Raw genomic sequence first — 24,278 nt, 5'->3', positions numbered from 1 at the left:
AGCTTAGAGGCAGCAGGTCCAGTGGCCATCAGAGTGGAAGAGGGAGAGGAGCAACCTGCACCCTCACGAAAAAAGATGACTTTGGGGAGTATGCTGAAAAAAAATCTGATGCAATGGCAGGTCCCGTCGGCACCGTAGAGGACCGAGTCGGAGCTGAAATAACAGCCTACTGTTTGGAGCCAGTTACTCAAGGAGACGAGGACCCACTTATCTGGTGGAAAAATGCTGCCGGGCGTTTTCCCCAAATGTCACGAGTGGCACGAAAGTACCTCTGCGCCTGTGCCACAAGCACACCATCGGAGCGGGTTTTCAGCACCGCAGGTAAAGTTGTCGGTCCACAACGCGTCCTGTTAAAGCCGGACAAAGTAAACATGCTGGTTTTTCTAGCGAAATCTTGAATAGATTGATGCCACTTGCCATTCGCTCCTTTTCGCACTGTGTTTATTTTTATTTAATTGATTCAGGTATTTTTATTTGGTTTACGTTAAAACGATATTGGAAAGAAGACGCTTTTGTTTAGGACTATTGCTTGGCAATACTTTTTATAATATGGATGATGTTTATGTTAATTCAACTCTGGTTGACTGTTGTGGGTCTAGTTGCACTTTTTTATAAGCTGCTCATATTTGTTATTAAAAGTTGTTCAGGCGGTGTGATTTAATTTAATTGATTTGTGTGCGCGCGTCTCCGGAAAACTGTTCTGGATGTTTATGTTAATTTAATTCTGTTTGACTGTTGTATTTGCACTTTTTTATAAACTGCTATTTGTTGCTAATAAAAGTTGTTAATATTGTTCTGCATGTTATTTTGTTATTGTTTCAGTATTAGTGTTTGATATTCAGTTTCTGAACGGTTTAGGCACAAGCCAACAGTTTGGTGATGCTGTCTGAGCCTTACGTCACAATTTTTTTATTATTCACGGTAATACCGTATACCGAGGTAAAATAGGGAGGAGGTTTGACGGTATCAAAATTTGGATACCGCCCATCCCTAATATATACATATCTATACATATACACATATATACATACATATATATATCTACATATATACACACACATACATACATACACACACACATATATACACACACATATAAGCATATATATACATATACATACATATCTACATATATACACACACAGCTATTTCAGATCAGTGCAATACGCTGTTTGTTAAAACGGATGACTCCCGCTCTTACGTGCAATAACAAATCAAATCATTCAGTTGTCTTTGCTCATATGTCATTTTAGAGCTGGACGCCTGGCATCTTTTTTTGGCCACATGTTCGTTTCTGTTTGGTGTGAGGTTCTGTGTTGTGCAAATTCTCAGGATGGATTGCAGGTGCTCATCAGTGAGGCGACTCCTGTGTGCTGTTTTGTTAGTCTTTATGACTGAGAAGAGCTTCTCACACAGATATGTGCTACCAAACATGCACAAGGTTCGAGCCGCATGTAGACGGACTTTTTTTGTTCTTCAAAGTCACCAAAGCGCTCAGTGCGCAAACTCAGTGCGATTAACTCCGTAGCTTCTTGGTTTAACAGTACTAACTTGCAGCATCAAAAGGTAGACTTGATTAAAAACGTCCGCTGAAGTGTCAGATTCTTATTTAATTATGCTGTTTTCTGTATCTTCTGAATTGCAAGGTTACCCGGCAGCTGAAAGCGCTGCATTATGGGATCTGTAGTTTATTGTGTTACCAGCGCTTCATATACCCGGCTTTAATAACAATAATACAGTATATAAAATGATCTCGGGCGGATATAATTACACGCCGGGCGGATGTGGCCCGCCCTTGAGTTTGACACATATGGACTAAATAGAACTTGAAAAGATATATTTTTTCAAATGTGATCGCGCAATTCAGATAGAGTTGACGCGACTACAGCCTGCATGCCTCAATGAGTCATCCTCCCTCGCTCTTACTTTTTACCGCTCATCTAATGAATACACTGAGTATGGCTTTACCAAAACAATCATTGATGGCTAATAAAGTATCCATTATTCGAGTATGTAGAGCGGGATATATATATATATATATATATATATATATATATATATATATATATATATATATATATATATATATATATATATATATATATACACACATATATATATATACCTGCGTCGCAGGGAGAAGTAGTGTGTTAAAAAAGGTAGAAAAAGAAAAGGGAACATTTTAAAAATAACGTAACATGACTTTCAATATACAGTATTTGTTTTGTGAGTGTTACTGAGTGTTGCTGTCATCAAGGATTTGATTATCATTATTTCTTTCAATCAGGTTCGTATTTGTAGGATGTGTTGTGTTCAAGTTACATTCCGTGTTTGTCAATCGCTGTAAAGATGACAGGTTTCATTCATCGATTCGCTTCTTACTGCATCAATAAACAGCTCGTCTTCTTCTTTATCTGAGACCTGACACACTGCATGCACGGGTTTTTTACACTGTCTTCCTTTAGCGGACATTGACTTTTCCACCGTGTGCTTTGTTTCCACAGTAGCTGCATTTATGAATATGCTTATCAGACGCTTCATATTTTTTGCTGCCTTTTCAATTGTGTAATTCGGTTTTTGTTCAGCGCTCTTTGGAACTGTTGCTTTTATCTGTGCACTGCGCCAGTTCACGTGAGCCACTCGGTGTACATGCATCGAAGGTTCCCAGCTGTGCTGGTGCCATCTCGTGCTATGTCCATAGCTGTATTTAATGTTACCTTAGTCCTGGCACTTAAAATTTTCTCTTGCAGTTTCACGAGTTTGTGTCAAACACCACGCTGACCATCTCATCTTCCTCTGCATAAGCACAGTCCTTAACCCGTGAATATTTACCCGTGGGGTTTGCTATTGGATTGCCGCTGACGGACGGCCTTATATGGGCAGGCACTAAATTACAAACGCCAGCGCAGCCTGTCTATAAACTTAATTTAAAGTGTAGGTTTACATCGTGCTTTGTTTCAAGTAGCAGAACTCATGAATATGGTTGTATATGTCACTCGCCGCTTCTTATTGTTTCGCTGCCTTCTCAATTATATAATGCATGTTTTCTTGAGCGCTTTTGAGGTCTTCCTGATTTTCTATGTGCTGCGTGATTACGGGGAGGCGTGATGATGTCACACGAAACTCTGCCCCCACGGCGTTGAAGCTCATCTCCATTACAGTAAATGGAGAAAAACTGCTTCCAGTTATGACCATTACGCGTAGAATTTCGATATAAAACCTGCCCAACTTTTGTAAGGAAGCTGTAAGGAATGAACCTGCCAAATTTCAGCCTTCCACCCACACGGGAAGTTGGAGAATTAGTGATGAGTCAGTGAGGGCTTTGCCTTTTATTAGTAATATATATATATATATATATATATATATATATATATATATATATATATATATATATATATATATATATATATATATACACCTGCGGTGGGTTGGCACCCTGCCCAAGATTGGTTCCTGACTTGTGCCCTGTCTTGTCTGGGATTGGCTCCAGCAGACCCCCGTGACCCTGTGTTCGGATTCAGCGGGTTGGATAATGGATGGATGGAGATATATATATATATATATATATATATCTCTATCTATATATATATATATATATATATATATCTCTATCTATATATATATATATCTATATCTCTATCTATATATATATATATCTATATCTCTATCTATATATATATATATATATATATATAGATAGAGATATATATATATATATATATATATATATATATATATATATATATATATATATATATATATATATATATATATATATATATATATATATATATATATATATATATATATATATATATATATATATATATATATATATATATATATATATATATATATATATATCTATCTATCTATATATATATATCTATATCTCTATCTATATATATATATATATATATATATATAGATAGAGATATAGATATAGATATAGAGAGAGAGAGAGAGAGAGAGAGAGAGAGAGAGAGAGAGAGAGAGATATGAGAACAACACTCATATCAATGACAAAACAATTACATTAACAATCATGTTACGTTATTTTTAAAATTTTTCCTTTTCTTTTTCATACCTTCTTTAACACACTACTTCCCCGCTGCAAAGCGCGGGTATTCTGCTAGTAGAATTATATATCGTAAATTCAACATTAAATTCCTGATGCTTTCCTACAGAGTAGTCAATGGGACAGCACCTGTGTATATGGAAACACTGATGAGGTGCTATGCTCCATCTCACCCACTCAGGTCTGCCAGCAAAAGGTGTCTAGTGATGCTGCCTCTGTGTGGTATCTATTCTCAATCCAGACACTTTTCCTGCGTGGTTCCTAGTTGATGGAACGAGCTGCCCACCTCCATCCGAACTGTTGACTCCCTCAATGTATTAACAGTAAGAAGTAATTGAAAACCCATCTGTTCAGCGACTATCTAACTGATTGAAGAAAAGAAGGGGAAAAAAAATATTTCCTCTGTGATTTGCTTTCATACTGTAGGTTAATTTAAGGTTAACTACTTTATCAATTCTTAACCTATGTTTGTAAATATATTATTTGTTTTATCTTTTCATTTGTGGCTATATACTTTTGTTACCTCTCCTTCAACACCTGCAGAACAGGCACTAGCCTGATGTTACTCGATTATGTTAACCTCTTTTGTAAGTCTATTTGGATAGAACAGGGGTCCTCAATCCCAGTCCTGGGGCCTCATGTATAAACGGTGCGTACGCACAGAAATGTTCCGTAAGAACTTTTCCACGTTCAAATCGTGATGTATAAAACCTACACTTGCCGTAAAGCCACGCACTTTTCCACGGTACCTCATGTCTTGTCGTACGCAAGTTCTCCGCTCGGTTTTGCAAACTGGCGGCACCCAGTGTCAAAGCAGTGCTACTGTTCTTGTGTGATTACTCATTATTTTCATGACGCGGCTTTATAAATACACAGAAACTAACCGCATATTGTTTATTAGTGTAACGCATCTGATTGTAATTAACTCGTAACAATATAATGGTCCAAGGAACAGCCATAGTATCCAAATGCCATAACTGCTTTAGCGTTGTTACTCTCATTCTTCTTCTTCTTTCAGCTCCTCCCGTTAGGAGTTGCCACAGCGGATCATCTTTTTCCATATTTCTCTCACTGCACCACTCGGAGTATTTATATCACTGTATGCGAGTGTGAATCACAGCAGCAGCTGATCGGAAAGAGAATTATCAGTATACGGCATTAAGCACACGCTGTCTCTGCCACGGCAAAACGTTTCAAAGCCTTTCCTGTACGGACCTCGCGGTTCAAAACAGTTTAATCCCAAGAACTTTAAATGCAGCCAATCAAGTGCTCCTTGTAGAACTGTTTGTACTTATAAGTACAATCACCCCACTGTAAACTTGCACTATAGTTATAATATCACACAACCTGAGCCACTTTATAAAGCGCGTATTTACATATGATGACGATATCATTTTTAAGGTGAAATGCAGCAAAATAGGTTTGTAAAATTATACAGATAAAACTTTAACTTCATTTAAATCTATACTAATAAAAAGGCAAAGCCCTCACTCACTCACTCACTCACTCACTGACTCATCACTAATTCTCCAACTTCCCGTGTGGGTGGAAGGCTGAAATTTGACAGGTTCATTCCTTACAGCTTCCTTACAAAAGTTGGGCAGGTTTTATATCGAAATTCTACGCGTAATGGTCATAACTGGAAGCAGTTTTCTCCATTTACTGTAATGGAGATGAGCTTCAACGCCGTGGGGGCGTTTCGTGTGACATCATCACGCCTCCCACGTAATCACGCAGTACATAGAAAACCAGGAAGACCTCAAAAAAGCGCTGAAGAAAACATGCATTATATAATTGAGAAGGCAGCGAAACAATAAGAAGCGAGCGAGTGACATATACAACCATATTCATGAGTTCTGCTACTTGGAAACAAAGCACGATGTAAACCTACACTTTAAATTAAGTTCATAGACAGGCTACTGCTGGCGTTTGTAATTTAGTGCCTGCCCATATAAGGCCGTCCGTCAGCGGCAATCCAATAGCAAACTGCCACGGGTAAATATTCACGGGTGAAGGACTGTGCTTATGGAGAGGAAGATGAGATGGTCAGGGTGGTGTTTGACACAAACTCAGCGAAACTGCGAGAGAAAGTTTTAAGTGCCAGGACTAAGGTAACATTAAATACAGCTATGGACATAGCACGAGATGGCACCAGCACAGCTGGGAACCTTCGATGCATGTACACCGAGCAGCTCACGTGAACTGACGCAGTGCACAGATAAAAAGCAACAGTTCCAAAGAGCTGAACAAAAACCGAATTACACAATTGAAAAGGCAGCAAAAATATGAAGCGCCTGATAAGCATATTCATAAATCCAGCTACTGCGGAAACAAAGCACACGGTGGAAAAGTCAATGTCCCGCTAAAGGAAGACAGTGTAAAAAAACCCGTGCATGCAGTGTGTCAGGTCTCAGATAAAGAAGAAGACGAGCTGTTTATTGATGCAGTAAGAAACGAATCGATGAATGAAACCTGTCATCTTTACAACGATTGACAAACACGGAATGTAACTTGAACACAACACATCCTACAAATACGAACCTGATTGAAAGAAATAATGATAATCAAATCCTTGATGACAGCAACACTCAGTAACACTCACAAAACAAATACTGTATATTGACAGTCATGTTACGTTATTTTTAAAATGTTCCCTTTTCTTTTCTAGCTTTTTAACACACTACTTCTCCGCTCGATACGCGGGTATATATATATGTATACATACTCGAATAATGGATACTTTATTCGCCATCAATGATTGTTTTGGTAAAGCCATACTCAGTGTATTCATTAGATGAACGGTAAAAAGTAAGAGCGAGGGAGGATGACTCATTGAGGCATGCAGGCTGTAGTCTTGCGTCAACTCTATCTGAATTGCGCGATCACATTTGAAAAATATATCTTTTCAAGTTCTATTTAGTCCATATGTGTCAAACTCAAGGGCGCGGGCCACATCCGCCCGGCGTGTAATTATATCCGCCCGAGATCATTTTATATACTGTATTATTGTTATTAATGGCCGGGTATATGAAGCGCTGGTAACACAATAAACTACAGATCCCATAATGCAGCGCTTCAGAGGCCTTGCCGAACACTTACCGTTAATCAAGTCTACCTTATGATGCTGCAAGTTATTGCAAAGCTAGAGTTATTGCGCACTGAGTTTGCACGGCGCTTTGGTGACTTTGAAGAACAAAAAAAGTCCGTCTACATGCGGCTCGAACCTTGTGCATGTTTGGTAGCACATATCTGTGTGAGAAGCTCTTCTCAGTGATAAAGACTAACAAAACAGCACACAGGAGTCGCCTCACTGATGAGCACCTGCAATCCATCCTGAGAATCTCCACAACACAGAACCTCACACCAAACAGAAACGAACTTGTGGCCAAAAAAAGATGCCAGGCGTCCAGCTCTAAAATGACATATGAGCAAAGACAACTGAATGATTTGATTTGTTATTGCACGTAAGAGCGGAGTCAACCGCTTTAACAAACAGCGTATTGCACTGATCTGAAATAGCTGTGTGTGTGTATATATATATATATATATATATATATATATATATATATATATATATATATATACACATACACATATATACATATACATATATATACACATATGTATATACATACATACATACATACATACATACATACATACATACATACATACATATATATATATATAAACACAACAACACTCATCACTCACAACAGTGACAAAACAATTACATTGACAATCAGGTTACTTTATTTTCAAAATGTTTCCTTTTCTTTTCATTGCTTCTTTAACACACTACTTCTCCATGGCTGGTATTTTGCTAGTAATCTATATTCTTCACTGGGAGTGTCTTTAAGGATAGAATAATTAAACATGTACTACGAAGATATTTCAATGTTCTTTAAACGCTTTTGAAGAATCGGCGCTAAGCTTACAGATGGCTTAACGTCTATTACAGAGCTGATTGTATGGCGATCGGTTACTTGGGGAAAGAAAAGCACTGACTGCAGTGATGGCTACGCCAATATATATTGAATATAAAACAGAAAGATAAAATAACAACACAGCTAAAAACGCAGCGACAAAATTTCGGCAAAAGTTAAATGCTTGTGTCATGAGCACGAGGCGGCTAGTGTCTGCAACATACGTGGCCATCCACCGTGCACAAGATACTTTACTGAGATTGGCGGGCGAAGGAGCCAGCCACCAATTCTTCCTCTGCCCAATGCCACCACAAGCTTAGAGCCGCCCCCGAGTACTGCTGCAATAAATTATTTCATCAAGTGAAACATGTTTAATAACGTGCTTTAACTCCTATCATCATGAAAATGACATCACGTATACATCTCAGTATTTTAGTTATTCAGAGAGCTGTAATATCATGAATGTAATGGATTCTGTGTCCAGTTGGAGGAAGAGAGCCGGTTTAAGAAACAAGTAGTGATACACACACATAGAGCACATAGAAAATCAAATACAAAACAAAGCATTTAACGTGCTACTTTAATTACGATGTGATTTTAGAAACTGGTTAATTAAACAATTTTAAGATTAATTTTATGATGTTCTACTTTAATGACAAAATAAACTACGTGATTAAAGTGGAAATGTCGAGATTGAAGTGGACATTTCGGCTTTTTCCCCACCGTGTGGTTTTTCTCTGTACCCTAATAAGCTTTCATATGACACTCAAGACAGTGGGCTTACAACTCGGCTTTCCACGCGACTTTGATATGTGACTTCTTTTTATTTCCGCACTATGCGATTTTGTGGATGTGAGCTTTCATGTTTCTCCAACACGTTATGCCACTCGATCAACTTCCTTTTGTTGATTATACCACGGCTTATTTGAACAAATAGTATGTTTTTCCTTTGCCTCCACTTGGTATTCGTTGAAATTCTTATGTTTCCCCCCGTGCTTTTCCCATTGTCTTTTCACAGAAGGCTGCGCTTAAGGGCGATTTATATTGATTTGCATATTCAAATAGGCGTAATTCTGGGAGGATTTGAAGCGTTACATAATGCGGCGTGCGGCGTAGTTTTCATGCTGATCGGGATTTATGTAGCGGAAGAACGTGGAAGTTAGAGTACGCACAGATTCCTGCATCTGGATTTTTCTGTGCGTAAGCACATTTCGGCTTTTGTGCTTACGCCATGTTATAGTGCGAGTTCTATGCACGGCTTTATACATGAGGCCCCTGGAGAGCTGCAGTGGCTGCAGGTTTTTGTTCTGACCTGGTTGCTTAATTAGAAAGCAATTCTTGCCAATAAAGCACTAACAAGCTATGAAATTAAATTAACTCTGCTATGTCAGGTCATTCTCATATCCTAGATTTTCTTTCCCTTTCTATCATGCAAATGATTTGAAGGCTAAAATGGACGAGTAATTCTCAGTCCTTCACTTTTTTCTCTTCATTTTTCTTCCAAGTATTTAATTAAACCCAATAGTGGAGATAAATACACACAGGTGTAAATCTAAAGAAGCTAAATGGAGAAATGCTGCTCTCTCTTGTCATTTGCATGTTATTGATAATAAGGAGCAATTAAAATAGCTGTTTAAGACAAAATTAAGCAATAAGGGCTCAAAATCACTAAAGTGAAGCAGAAGTGTTACTTTATCAATAAGTGCTTTTTATTAATCAACTGGGTTGGAGCAAAAACCTGCAGCCACTGTGGCTCTCCAGGACCGTGATTGAGGACCCCTGGGATAGAAGCATCTGACAAGCAAATACAGGTAAAATTCTGTTACAACAAATATCTTTACAAAATTTTCATTACAAAGAGTACTTTTATAGTCCCGACAGAGTCTATAGAGATCTTGTTACTGTGAAATACATTCAGAAGTTACTTTCATTACAATGAAGTGTCCAAAAGACATTGAAATGCCTGCATGAATCATCCACAGTTCTGTGGTCGCAGCTCAGTTGTGCACAATGATCCCCAAACTGAAACATTGTAAATTTTTTTTTCTTTCTTTGAAATTTCCTCGTACTGTTTTTTTTCTGTGATTTTCAGTGATACCTTCTGCTTATTGCTCATCAACATTTGAAAAACATCTACTGGAATTTAACTTATAAAAATGACAACAGTTCACATTAGAAAAAAGAAAAAAAAAAAAAACTTTTGCGTCTCTCGATTCTAGCAAAAAGAAAAAAAGACGTTGCCAGTGAATTTGGAATTTCGCCATCGACACTGTCAACTTTATTGAAAGACCGAGCAAAAAAAAGAAGAAAAATCTTGTGTTGCAAATGTATGCAAACTGCTGCATTTAAAGACTTTGAAAAGGCAGTTCTTATGTGGTTCAGTGACACTTCTTCAAGAAACAGTCCTATTAGTGCGCCACTCGTTCAAGAAAAAGCAAAGTCACTGTTGTGAGGTTTCTAAACTCTTTAGGACCTCCCCTAACAGGACGACACGACGAGGAGAATCCCGAAGTGCAATCACCACATCTGAAGAAGACTGCTTATCCATTGCCGGGGCAACAGCAGGCTCACAGCGCTGCTGCGGCTCGCTGCCAAAGCAAACAGAAAAGTTCTCGATGAGTGATGCAAGGAACATTGTAAATGCAGGGAACAGTATTACTTGGCCATTAACCTGCCTGACTGCTGTGTCTGAATAGGAGAGTGGTAGATCCCGCTACAATAACCAATTGTGCTGTTCCTGTTTCAAGCTGAATAAGGCTGGTTTTGCTGACATACCGAGACTCAGCCTCCTGTTTTGGAGTGCAAGATAGGGACTTCTAGCACGACCACGATCTTTTAGGATTTGCTTCTATGGCACATCACTACAGCACTGTGAGCATGCTGTTGCCCTGCCCCAGCAACGGACAAACAATCTTCCACAGATGCGGCAATCGCGCTTCAGGGCGCGCTTCGGCGTGTCGCCCCATTGGGTTTGGGGGGTAATCCCAAAAGAGTTCAAAAACCTCACAATAGGAAGAAGAAGAAAAGGATGATTTGGCTTCTGATTGATAACTGTGCTGCCCACAACATGCTTCCACATTTAGATAATATTCGCGTAAAATTCCTCCCACCCAATTGCACAGCAGTGCTTCAGCCATTGGATTTGGGGATCATTCACACATTGAAAGTGTATTATAACAAGGAAATGCTGAGAAAAATATTCACCAGCATAACTTGTTGACAGGAGGAGATTAAAATTAACATGAAAGATGCTATTGAAATGATTGCAAATGCCTGGATGCAAGTTAAATCAAGCACTATACCGACAAATACAGAATCTCATTACTACGAAATTTTCATTAAAATGAAATATTTTTAGGTCCCTGGCACGTCGTTGTAGTGGAATTTTACCTGTAAATGTAAATAACTACTCGATTTATCTTAGCATGTGTACATTCTAAATTTATTATAACATTTTCTGTCCAGTAACTCAAAAATACTACTTAAAAGCCATACCAAATCTAAAAATTCAAATATACAGTATGTATTGTTGAATTAGTGAATTCCAAGATAGAGTAACTCAGGATATTTCCACTTAAACTCTTTCATGCTGTTTTTGTAACAGCAAAACCTTTAAACTCTGGTTTGGCAGGGAACGGCTCTGTTAAGTTTAAAACATTTGCTATTGTAAGATTTCATATTTGCATCATTAGCTGGTTAAAAATATTACAGACAAGTAATAGTTAAAGAATAAGGGCAACTGAAATTTCAAATGTCAAGATACAGTGCTTTAATTTTTCAAATCTCTCTCCTTTTTAATTTTTTACAATTTGTCCCAACTTTAAAGCCAATTGTGTAAAATCAAACTTGCCAGTGTTATATGAATCCTTTATTTCAGACCACGTTAAACCGCATATTGTGATGTTTTCAAGATTTATGTACATGATCACATTTTGTTATTACTTATGCCTGTGTAATAATCCAGAATTAAAAAATTATTTGGGCTGTCATTACCTGTACTTAGAAATTTTTTTAACGGTGAGGCAGCATTACATTTTTCAACATAGCATTTAAATATATGACATGTGCTTTCACTTACGGGTTACAGTATACTAACAAACAGTGGTTTGCCTTCAAAAGTCAAATGAATGACACAAATTCAGTGTTTGCAGATTCATATTTAGCAATAAAGTACGCATTTGTGCTCTGGCGATTATGCATCTGTGCTAACACAGTATATGCTCTATTAATAGGGAGAGGTCGCTTGTTCTTTGAGCACTGCAACACTCAAATTAAAAAGAAAAAATGCAGAAGTCATTTCATTTTTATGTTTTGATGTGGTGCTGTAGCATCACCATAGTGAGCCATTTTTATATGTAGTTTTTGCATATGGTTCTCTCAAATATTATTGTGCCTTAAAAAAGTAATTCACCTACTTGGAGTCACAAATGAGCATAGTACCAACTTTCTCAGTATTAGTGATACTGTAAAAAAAGCTTGTACCATTACATATTCGGACCTGTTGTAGTAGTACTAAAGTATCAGTTTTTGTGGCATCTCTAAATTTCAGGTATTTTCTCTAAGCATTAAAACTGTACATAAGTCACATTTAAGCAATCAGACCAACTCTGTAAGGTGTATTTTTTTAATCTAGCTCAATTTATGCAGTTGATCCAAATTTAGAAAGAATTTGCGGCACAGTAACATGCAGTTATCCACTCGCAGGGGAACTGCTGCTGGGAAGTTGGGTTTTTTGGAGAGACACAGTTTCTACTTCAGTTTACATTACTTGAGCTGTGTGGTCTGCACTTTTTGCAAATTCCTGGTTTCGACTTTAAAAGGCTACAAAAATGAGCATGTCTTAACTAAAATGATTCAGGGCATTGATACACACATACAGTATTTTATATAATACATATTACTATACATATATACACATACATACATACACACGTATATAGCACCTTTCCCACGCTCAAAGTGCTCTACATCAACAGTTTAAAAAGAAACAACAGATTTACATGTGCATTTTCAGCTGTTTTAATAAGTAATAAATAAATGAATAAATAAATACAATGATTGAAATAACAAGCAAATGAAATTAGGGAAAAAATGCTCACTGTGCAGTCATTTCCCCTTTAGAACAAAGCATTAAGTTTAACTAAAGTCAGCAGTACAAAAATGAACTTATAATTTAATACTTTGTGGTTGCAAAAGTATAGAATATTGGTTTTACTTCTCTTCAAGAAAGATGTTCGTCTCCTGCAATATTATTTCAGTTAGTATCATTATACTTTGCAAACATTATTAAGCCGCCTTACACCAAATACACCTAGCAGCTATGTTACATTTATGATGTTTATAATTAACATATCTCTCAATTTAAGATGTCTTTTTTTTTTTTTAATCGTAGGGGGCCCCGCCGGGTTTGGTTTACCGGATATACAATTTAAAAAGATTGTTAGCTTCATCGGAATTGTTACATATGCATTATTTTCACTTTAATTTTAAACATTTTGTAAAAACAATACTTTATTTCCGGTCCCAGGTGTGGTTACATCTCTTTCTCGCAGGACGTATAACGCTGCTCATGTTGTGAAAGGGGTGCAGCTGAACGCATGCTAAGGAGATGCCGTCAGATAGCTGCCTGTTCTGCTTGTCTCGCTGCCCGATCATTTCAAAGCCTGTACAGCAGCTGTCCTTGTGCCACTTCGCATCTGTCGCTCAAGTTGGGGGTGGGGGTGTGAGGGTTAGACGTTAGGGTAGGGGACTGCCAGCCGAACTGGCAAACACTGGTTCACTGACCCAAGAATTAAACCAATTTGATCTTAACTCCAAGTTTGGCTGAACGCACGCTTAGGAGAACCATTCTGATCATCTACAGGCTTTTTACTGCTGGCGAGCTGCATGTTTTGCTTGTCCTCTTGTCGTTGTTTTAAGAGCTGGGAGCACATGAAGCGTGTCTGCCAGCAGCAATCCAACAACTGCTAGGTTAGATGTCCGTGGACTTGTTTTAAATGGTGCCTCACTGCCTTGTCTCGCGTGGCGCTGTAAACACAATACTTGTGCTTAATTTCCTGCCCCGGGCGTGGTTAAATCTCTTTCTTGCAGGATGTATAACCCTGCTCGGATTGTGAGGGGGGTGAGGGGAGGAAGTTGGCTGAACGCATGCTAAGGAGGTGCCGTCGCGCTGCTATCAGTCTTCCATGCTGTACTCCGCCCTCCCTCAATCGGACCTAACAGTCAGTTAAAACACAAAAGGCTTCAACCTGGCTGGGACGCTAAAATACTTTCGAATTTTACTGCTTTCATATTCTTTACCTTTCTCTGCATGTGTATCGCTCCATCGTTTGTTTGAGCCTTTTGAATTCCACTGCTTTCATAATCTCTTATCTGCCTTTTTTTTCTCTCCAATGATTTTGGGTCTCTTTTCTCCGAGCTGCTCTTTCTTCTTCTTTCGTTGACGTTTCATCTAGAACACATTGTCCTTATATGCTTTATATGTGCTGAGAGCACAGGATCTGTGTGTGCTACGTGCCTTTACACGACTGAGTGTTATTTGATATTGTTTGCATCTCGTGGGTCTTTTAAGTGTCTTCCCTGAACTTCAAAGAAGATCACGTATCGTCGCCCTGCTTTTCCTTTCCAGGATTTTTTTTTATAATAGAGAGACATGTAAATTTCAGAGCGGACCTATTGTAACAATGAGGCTTAAAAGTTTTTAAAAAATTTTTACTTTAAGTCTTTTCTAACTAATATTTTACTGATAGCAGTGATTTGAGTTATTTTAGTTGTGTTTTTTTCACATCCTGATGATTTCAAATTCTGTTTATTAACTTGCTAAATAAATATTCAAATAAAGCACACATATTTATTGAATTATCTGAACAAAATAAGACATCAATCAATAAAATAGTTTATAAATTAATAATTTACAAAATAGTAATTTGTGGTAACCCCAGCCAAAACATATATTGGAGTGCTAGGACAAAAAATAAATAAATAATTCAAAAGCTAAATTTTATAATTCTTTTTTTTACCGAAAAAACTCATTTTGCAAGACAATCTGTGACATTCATAAAGACACAGAATCTCAGAAAATTACCAAAATTAATGCAGAAGCTTCTTTATTATCTAAGTTGAAGTCAAATGGAGCACAGAGAAAGTATAATTAATTTAAAATATTGAAACAAGCAAAATGGAATCAACATAATAGATCTAGACACAGCACAAGTTACTGAAGGTGCGAGTGTTCCCTGCAATGAAACCCAGCTAACATTTTTTCCAAACCTGGTGCTAACTGAAAAAGGTGTTCAGTGTTAAGCAGCAATATTTTTAAGGCAGGTTAAGTCCACAACTAACACAGTAAAACAATTCACAAAATACTAAATGGCAATATAGGGGAAAATGTGTGACATGCTTTTTAAATTAACAGACATCATATTTTAAAATAAACAGTTACATTTTTAAGAACAACAATATCAATGTATAAGAGGCAATAATCCGGTTGCCTTGCTGCACTTCTCAGTGTTATGAAAACCTACATCACACAAACTGTAAAAATGACAGTAGTTCTGTTAGCAACAAGTTTTCCATCAACATACCCAAAAGACATACTAGATGTTTCTATTAACTCTGTATTTAGAAGGCCAGTCTTGATGGGTGCCAGCCTGCCATGATTTCTATCTTTATCCCACACACACAAATACAGAAACAAAGGGCTTTCTACAAAAAGCTAAACAGCAGCCTGTTGTTGTTTAAGTAACGGCACTGTAACATGTGCCAGTCAGTCAGGGTCAAAAATATTTAACATGAAGGCTGGAAGGGTGCTACAAATGAGGAAAGAAACAAAAACAACAGAACCGTACTGCCAACTGCAGGTGGTGTACTCAAAAGCACAACTTTGAGAAGATACATAATGACAAACACAACTTTCAAAGAAAAAATATTTAAAAAAAAGATCAAGATTCTACTGTGAAACAATTGAGCATTGTACCAAAAAATGTCCATAAATAATCCTTTCACACAACAGCTACATCTCTCCAAAACAAAAGGCCCTTTTAGGTAGCAAGAACTATAGCAATTACTCCGTTTAAGCAACTGGCACTGAACTACTGATAAAAACAAATTAAAGAATACGGAAAACTATACAAGTCTTTCTGCCACAATCAGAAGACCATTACTGTAAGTATCAGATCTGGTAGTTATTTTATTCATGCAACATACATTTTATCACTCTTCTGTATGAAGCCAAGTAGAAGAGCTAGTATCTATATAATAAAGGCAGAGAGTCTTCCATTAGCACACAAGACCTACTCTGAAAGAACAGACTTGAGATACACATACAGAGGCTGCTTTACAGTAGTTGAAAGATGCTGTACATTCCACTGCAACTCCTATCCGATCTGCATTCCTGTGGTGAAAAATTGATGAGATGATCCAATTATTAAAAAGAGCTAAAGGTCCTTCAGAAGTCTGTAATATAATCCACCATCTGGAGGCTAATGCTCAGCTGGCTGTCCAAATTTCACCTATTAAACAGAAGCGCTTGCTATGATAATTCCTCATCAACTAGGATGGGCCAGCTGAGAAACCTGCAAACATCAAACAAGCAAGTTTTGACTGGAACCCTGAACTGCCTTTATGGCACAATTGATGGAAGGTACAGCCTCTTTTTAAAAACTACTGTGACTATTTCTAAGCTAATTGAAAGAGCCGACTCAGCAGAATTAACAACTGTTCCATCCTACACTTTTTACTGCAAGTAAAGTATTTGATTTCTACATACAAAATTGCTTTACTACACTCTGTTTCAGTGTTCACAGTCTGGAAAAAAAACAACAATTGGCTTGTGAATGGACTGGCACTCTCTCAACACATGTTAATTATAGATATTTTTACTCTGTTCACTTTTTTTGCTCCAGTTTTACAAGCACATTTTGCTAATGTACCCAGAAATACACACTCTTTTTCTAAAAATAACGCAACATTTAAACCCAAATCTTATTACAAAGGGGATGCTTTCTTTATGTACTATTTATTTATATCATGTGCCTCTTCTAAGACAGAAGGAGAATCAAACATACCTAACTTTGGTAAAGTTAAACAATTAGTGTGTACTTGCTGAATACTGCATAAAGGTTCCACAATTTGAAGCAAATTGAAGAAATGCTTCATTACAGACTTCACACACCTGCATCAGACTTCCAAAAAAAAAAACTGAACTAGGTTAAAAGTCACAAAAATACATCAGAATTTTCCAAATTATAAATTAAATTAAACCTCGCTTTGGGGATAAATTTTTACTAGTCACAGGGTTACAGTAATGCAGGATTATCTGAATAGCTGAGCAGAAAGGAGATGCCAGAAATAAAGCACATATGATGCATATTAGCAAACACTAAATAATACCATTCAACACATATGTTGTGGGACACCAAACAGCACATCTGTCAAAGCCAGCCTGATAAACACCTTTTAAAAGGTTGAGTTCATTGTGGAATGCTTCTTCTGACATATTTGTTGCCCTGAGTTTCCAAAATCACATATTAACAGCAAGCAAGTTTGAGTGCAATCTTGCACAAGTGTTCACTTCCATCTCTCCTACAAACAAGTGTGTGTGTATATCATCTGGATCAAAACTACATACACATTTGTGATTTCACATGAATGTCCTTTTAAATGCAGAGGGCATGATTATAAAACGATCAAACCACACCAAAGAGAGACCGATTTTATTAGCTGGTGAAGTCCTAGGTAACACAAGGTGGGGTCCCCCTCTTACAGGATAGCACCGCCAAATAAATAACTGCATAAAAATATATATCTTACAAAGATATAGATGTAAATAAATGCATAAATAAAATACAAAGGAGAAAAGAGGCTTATAATATTTACCAGACAAACAATTCTCCCAAATACGTCGATTCCAATACCGGTGAAATACCGGGTGTAACTAGTCAAGCATGTCTAGGATCTCATACTTAAACAAAAACTAAATAAATGCCATCTTACTAAGCTTCCGTTGTTTAAATGCTAGAGGCATACACCTATGTTAACTGGAATGCTGGACCGCTGAAACCAAGATGTGTGCCTCTCAACAGCTCAAACGTATGCATAAGTGGAGAACTTCAATTGACCTCAACGCCTATGAATAGCTATGAAACAAAAACGGAAACTAATACTCAGTTGCTGGCACTGTAATATAAAAACCAAGACTCTTTATAAGCACTGTCTGTGGAAAAAAAATTAAAATAGACTGTGTCACCAGATGCATCATGCCAGAGGCCTCGCGATCCAGGCGACACAATCTCGGCACGTGCCGGGCACAAGCCTTCGGTGGTTGATCCCACGCTGTCACAAGGGGATGCCAAGGCTTTGTTTTGATGGGAAAGTAAATAACCGATATACGCGTGCACTTCAAGGTTTTCGCATTAACTAACCGGGTGAGGTGCAAAGAACAATGCCTACGCATATAAGAACATACATTCTCAGTATAAAACAAATATAATGTACGCGTAAGCCAGTGCAGTTCCAAATACTTCACAATAAAATACGTTGTTGTTAAGGCCTACCTACTATATATCAAATGCTCACGCATACGCACGCGCGAACAGGCAGTACAGTATCCACTGCCCGATGCTATGCCTTCGGCACACCTGTGAAAGAATACTGTAAAATTTGCACATTAACCGCAAGAAAAACGTTGCGCATATAGATGGAACTGGTGTGGGTAGCGTGTACTGTATGACTGGAAGGATGACGCTTAAAAGCCCTTATCACGCACCAGCCCTTCGGCAACAGAGCCAGTTATTTCAGCGATCCCCCCCATCACTTGCTCGCTTATCTCTTAAAAGCATTCATGTGTCATGTTTCAACAACTATTTTCTAAAGTGTACACTACCAACAATATGCATAGAAACAACATAAAAAGCAGACGCCCTCTCTTTCTTCAAATCAGCAAAGAAGCAACTAGGCACATGAGCCGAATACATTCTCTGTACCTTATTTAAACATAAAAGACATTAAGAATTAAATGATAAATGACGAAAAATTATTATCTTGTCACAAAAAAATAAAATAACTGCGCCACAGACACCAACCTCTGTGCCGCTCCTCCGGTATTGACCATGTGTGTCCACATTAAAGCGCCAACAGATCACCTCTTATTGACGAAGTGCCGTAGCCGGTGTTTTGTCCAATCAAAGAGCTTCTAACATTGTGCATCCGCCTCTCTCAATGACATGCACAAGCTGATTGGGTTGAACTCTAGTAACACCAACTATAGGTTTGACCTTTGTACATACTTACTTAGGCGGGTGATAAAGCTATATTCGCTGTGCTTGAGGGACTTTTTGAGGGACTTTAAAGTCTGCACGATCCGGTGCACTTTGTGAAACATGTGGTGACCTTTTTAAAAGTATCTAATCTGTACTTCCTATCAAGTCAACTGCTGTTTGAGACTGTGGAGTTAAGATGATATGCGCAAACATTACGATAAAAAATCAAAAGCTTTATTTAATTTACACATTTCTAACGATTACAACAAAAACATTCCAATTCATGTAATCTCCCATAAATGCCAAGTACGGGCTGGCAGCCTCCTGGGTTACCCTGAAACTAACACGTTTTCTAATTCTTTTTTTGTGATGGGTGCACCTGAATAAGTCACATAGTAACTTTCTTATTTTTTTCGTAGCCGGCAGGCAAATCTGATACTACTTACAGTACATCCTAAAATGCATGTTATCTTCGTCTTAGAATGCTATGGATGACATTAGTCAGCACACTATAAGTGCAGCGCCCCAGAAAGATCTTGTATTCCCTTTTCTTACCAGAGCAGCCCAGTGGTTAGCAGAACTGTCTCTCCAGCTGCAGAAAAGTGCATGAAATCTGAGCCATGTGACTGTACAGATGTAAAGCCAGGAGTGGATAACAAGTAAATATTGCATCATGGTGTCCTTGTGAGCTTACTGTTTCAAATACAAGTTCATTGGATTTAAAAGCCCATTAGATGCAATATGGAAACCAAATCTGGATACCTGCACACGTCACATTAATACAGAGCTACCAATCAAATTATTTTGCACTTCTGTGGTATATGGAAGGAAACTGCAGTCCCAGAGAAACCTGCTCGTTTACCAGCCAAGTATTATTTAATTCAATAGCTTAGGGCTGCAGGAATCAAAACAACTACTGAGAGTATCATAATCTATCTATCTATCTATAAGGCATGAACCAAAATGCATTGTGTTGACCATCCATTACAGAGTACATTCACATACACACACACACATTCAGCCATAAGAGAGCAATTTCGAGTGACAATTTAACTTACACCTTTATGTGATGTGGAATGTAAACAGGTGTTCCTGGATAACACTGCAACAGTCAACCAAGAGATTGACCAGGACAAGATTGAAACCCAGGAGTGTTGATCAATGAAGCAGTTGCATAACTTGTTGCACCTTGTTATATATGATAAAATCTTTGGAGAAACAAATTGGAGTAACAGATCAATTCAAGTAAATTAAAAGCAATAAAATTTAATAAAACAGTATGAATGAAGCAGCTAAAAATGTAAAAACAATAATGTAATAGTTAGACACGTACATATGCATATGTCTTAGTTTACATATTGGCAATGGACATTAAAACAACAAATTTGCTGGTATATTTGTCACCACTGCCTTACTGTGTGATCCTGAGCACGTCTCCTTAATTGTTAAATTTATTCTAAAAGAAAAGACATATAACCAGATGAAGGGTTGGGATACCACAGGTAACCCCGTTTATGCCCAGTGATGAAAAATGGAAAAAAGAAACATTTTCATCTCTAGTGATGTTTGACCTATTCAGACTAGTATAAAAACATTCCTTTCAGGGAAGGTCTACACGATGGTAGTGAGACCAGCCTTGTTATATGGGTTGGAGACAGTGGCACTGACCAGAAAGCAGGAGACAGAACTGGAGGAGGCAGAGTTAAAGATGCTAAGATTTGCATTGGGTGTGACGAGGATGGACAGGATTATAAATGAGTAGATTAGAGGGTCGCCTCAGGTTGGACAGTTGGGAAACAAATACAGAGAGGTGAGATTGTGTTGGTTTGGACATGTGCAGAGAAGAGATTCTGGGTATATTGGGAAAAGGATGTTAAAGACAGAGCTTCCAGGCAAGAAGAAAAGAGGAAGGTCTAAGAGAAGGTTTATGAATATGGTGAGAGAGGACATGCAGGTGATGGGTGTAACAGAGCAAAAAGTAGAGGACAGGAAGATATGGAAGAAGATGATCCGCTGTGGCGACCCCTAAAGGGAGCAGCTGAAAGAAGAAGAGGAAGATAAAAACATCGCTTTCAGAAAGCTCTGATCTAACTGGCTGTCTGGTCATAAAAGACAAAGTTCTTGTGGTTTCAGTGGTATCTGCAGCAGGGGAGGGATAAAGGGAAGAAGCCGGAGTAGAGGGACAGGCAGTGACCAGAAATTGTGTTAGATGGTGTTTCATGTAAAAATCCATCTATCCATCTATCTATCTATCTATCTATCTATCTATCTATCTATCTATCTATCTATCTATCTATCTATCTATCTATCTATCTATCTATCTACTGTATCTAACATATACAGTAAAAAGTTGCATTGTAATCATGTAAGTAGTGGCTTCAAATTGAAATGTCTTGCCAAATAAAGAACAATAATATGAATAATATAGAGGCAAGGCACAGTGGTGCAATGGTTAGTAATACTATCATACTGTTCCAGAGACATTGTTTTAAATCTTAAACTAATCTGCTTTGTTTTTGATGTTGCCAGGGTAGGTTTCAGCTCCCTTTCCTCACTACATTGGAAAAAATGGTTTAGAAAATGAATGAATGACTAATAATAATAATTCATCAGTGGCCATTTTCCATAATCCCAGATGCACTGTATCATTTTGAGTGTATTTAAGTATTTTCAGAAATCTTCTTCCTTCGGCTGCTCCCGTTAGGGGTTGCCACAGTGGATCATCTTTTTCCATATCTTCCTGTCTTCTGGATCTTGCTCTGTCACACCCATCACCAATATGTCCTCTCTCACCATATCCATAACATTCTCAGAAATAAAATGCTATTTCTTTACTTCCAATACTCGTTTCTACCTCTCCATCTCTACCTGATACTCTTGCTGTGGAAGCAAGCAATTAATGTCTATATTATACTAACGACTGGGAGCCCGATCGAATTCGGCTACAAATTCCACGTTTGTTAAATTCATACTTTCTCTGCAAAGAATTATTTGTTTTTTTTAAGTTCTTGAAATGATTTTGTTATCATGGCACTGATTTGTGCTTAAAATAGACTTTTTCGGCCGATGTATGAGCTTCCCGTTTAAATGGGGCTGCGAGACGTGAACTCAGCTCTTCGGCGCACCTTATTTGATTGTTTCCGCCAAAGAAATTTTCAAAACAAACCGTATTTTATGACTCTAATCAGAGTCGCAGTAATAATTATGTTGGCGTGGTCATTTTAGATCTGAGATCGGCTAAAATTTTAACAATGACTGTTGTTAATACCCACCCGTCATTACTCAGTTTTCCAATAGATGTCAGAAGGATGGATGCCAAAACCGAACTGCCCAAAGATAGATTTCGACGTACCACGCAAATGGCAATACGTTCTAAATTATTTACGTTCCAGAGTGCCGAAGGGTTTAAGTCAGTCGACAATGTTAGTCCTGGAAAGAACGCCCCACCAAACCAACGTTCCAAAAACCAACCGAACTTACCTATCTGCTCAAACCAACACCTACTTACTATACTCGGCCGTCCAGCGGCGTCACTGAAGCATTCGAACATTCTTAGCCAATCATGCAATACTGCGTCCGCGTTTGCCACGTTATGTTCTAACTACAGAGGCAGAGTCCCATTGCATGGTTCTAACTTGTATTGAGTCGAGGTATTGACGCGAACACCATACATACGGATAGTATCAAATTATATATAAGGATATCATCTTTCTAAATAAATACTATGTCAAAGAACTGTGCAAAGGCATGTGCAGTATTAAAAAGTAAAAATGCATACAGTGTAGTAAAGTCAGTAGAATAATGAACGGATGAGGAAAGGACAAATATAGGGCATTTGTTCTTCCAGTTTACAAATAATTTTTCTTCATTCACAGTTTTGGGAGCAACAGGAGTCTGACAGAAACAGGTGCTCCCTGTGCAGGATCTTGTTACCAGAGAGGGAGGAGTGCCAGTTTTAGACATTAAACTCAAGCACAAAGCTCCTCACTCATGTTCTCCATCTGGTTTTTCTTTCTCTGCTTTAAGCACATTCGCATGTGCACAGATACTACATGCAGCCGTTGCATCATCTGAAGCAAGCTACTCAATCTAAATATTTAGAAGTTAATAGGGTTAATAAATTAACTGTAGCAGCTTTGTGAAGAGGACTGGACTATAGTAGAGTTCCATCAGTTACTAAATTCCATTGCTCATATTCATTTCCCATCCTTGACCTTGAATATTAAAGCAATATTGTAAATACACGTGCATGTTCTGTTATCCATACCTATCTAGACCAAGAAAGTATATGTTTTTACTGCAACTTTGTGTCAGTAATGAAATTTGTTTAGGTATTTGTTAGACATTGGTTTTGTCCTGTCACAACCACTAAAAATAGTTGCATACATTGATACCATAAAAAATATAATCCATTCAGGAAAATGTGGAAAGAATTAAAAAGGAGCATATGAAAATAAAATTTAAAAACAAGAGGTGTTTCCAGGACAACATATTGGCAGTGAAACCTGAGACAAGCATAGGCAAGTTTCATCTAGTTAACAGCCAAACATGTCAGCTGACTGTCCCTGGCTTGTTTCAGTCAGGACCTGAATTTAGACAAAGTTATTTAAAGAATAATGATCTCAGGTCTTGTCTTTGCTGCCCCCTACAGTATATACTGCTTTAAATTAAACACAAAAGAACAGATTGTGTGTTATGTTTAATCCTTTCGTCCATCCATTTTCAAACATGCTTATCCAAAGAAGGGTTGCTGGTACACAGTGATTAGCCATATATAGCAACAGGACAAAGGTGGAATGAATCCTGAACAGTCTGCCTGTTAATTAAAGGGCCACACTCATGTATATACTCACACTTGCTCACAAGGGCCCAATTTTGTAAATGAGTAAATTTACAGCAGAAGTTCTGTATAATTTAACTGGAAGCTAGGGGTCGGCAATTATGAGATAATTTACTAAGATGAATTATCTTAATTTTTTGTAACTCTTACAGTTGCAGCAGATTTAATTTATTACA

At 37.8% G+C, this 24,278-nt stretch overlaps 1 protein-coding gene across 2 annotated transcripts in view; it reads right to left on the bottom strand.

The window, feature by feature from the left end:
• acsl1a (acyl-CoA synthetase long chain family member 1a) overlaps positions 1-19,181 on the bottom strand; it is a 215,758-nt gene extending 196,577 nt beyond the window's left edge. For both annotated transcript variants that reach the window (XM_039751008.1, XM_039751011.1), the window contains exon 1: positions 19,086-19,181. The gene's annotated coding sequence lies outside the window, so the exon portion shown is untranslated. The remainder of the gene's footprint in view (positions 1-19,085) is intronic.
• Positions 19,182-24,278: the final 5,097 nt, after the last annotated feature.

The sequence above is a fragment of the Polypterus senegalus genome, chromosome 4, assembly GCF_016835505.1.
Source record: "Polypterus senegalus isolate Bchr_013 chromosome 4, ASM1683550v1, whole genome shotgun sequence".
Taxonomy (NCBI): Eukaryota; Metazoa; Chordata; class Cladistia; order Polypteriformes; family Polypteridae; genus Polypterus; species Polypterus senegalus.
The sequence above is the reverse complement of the archived record's forward strand: the minus strand, read 5'-3'. Positions and strand labels throughout refer to the sequence as shown.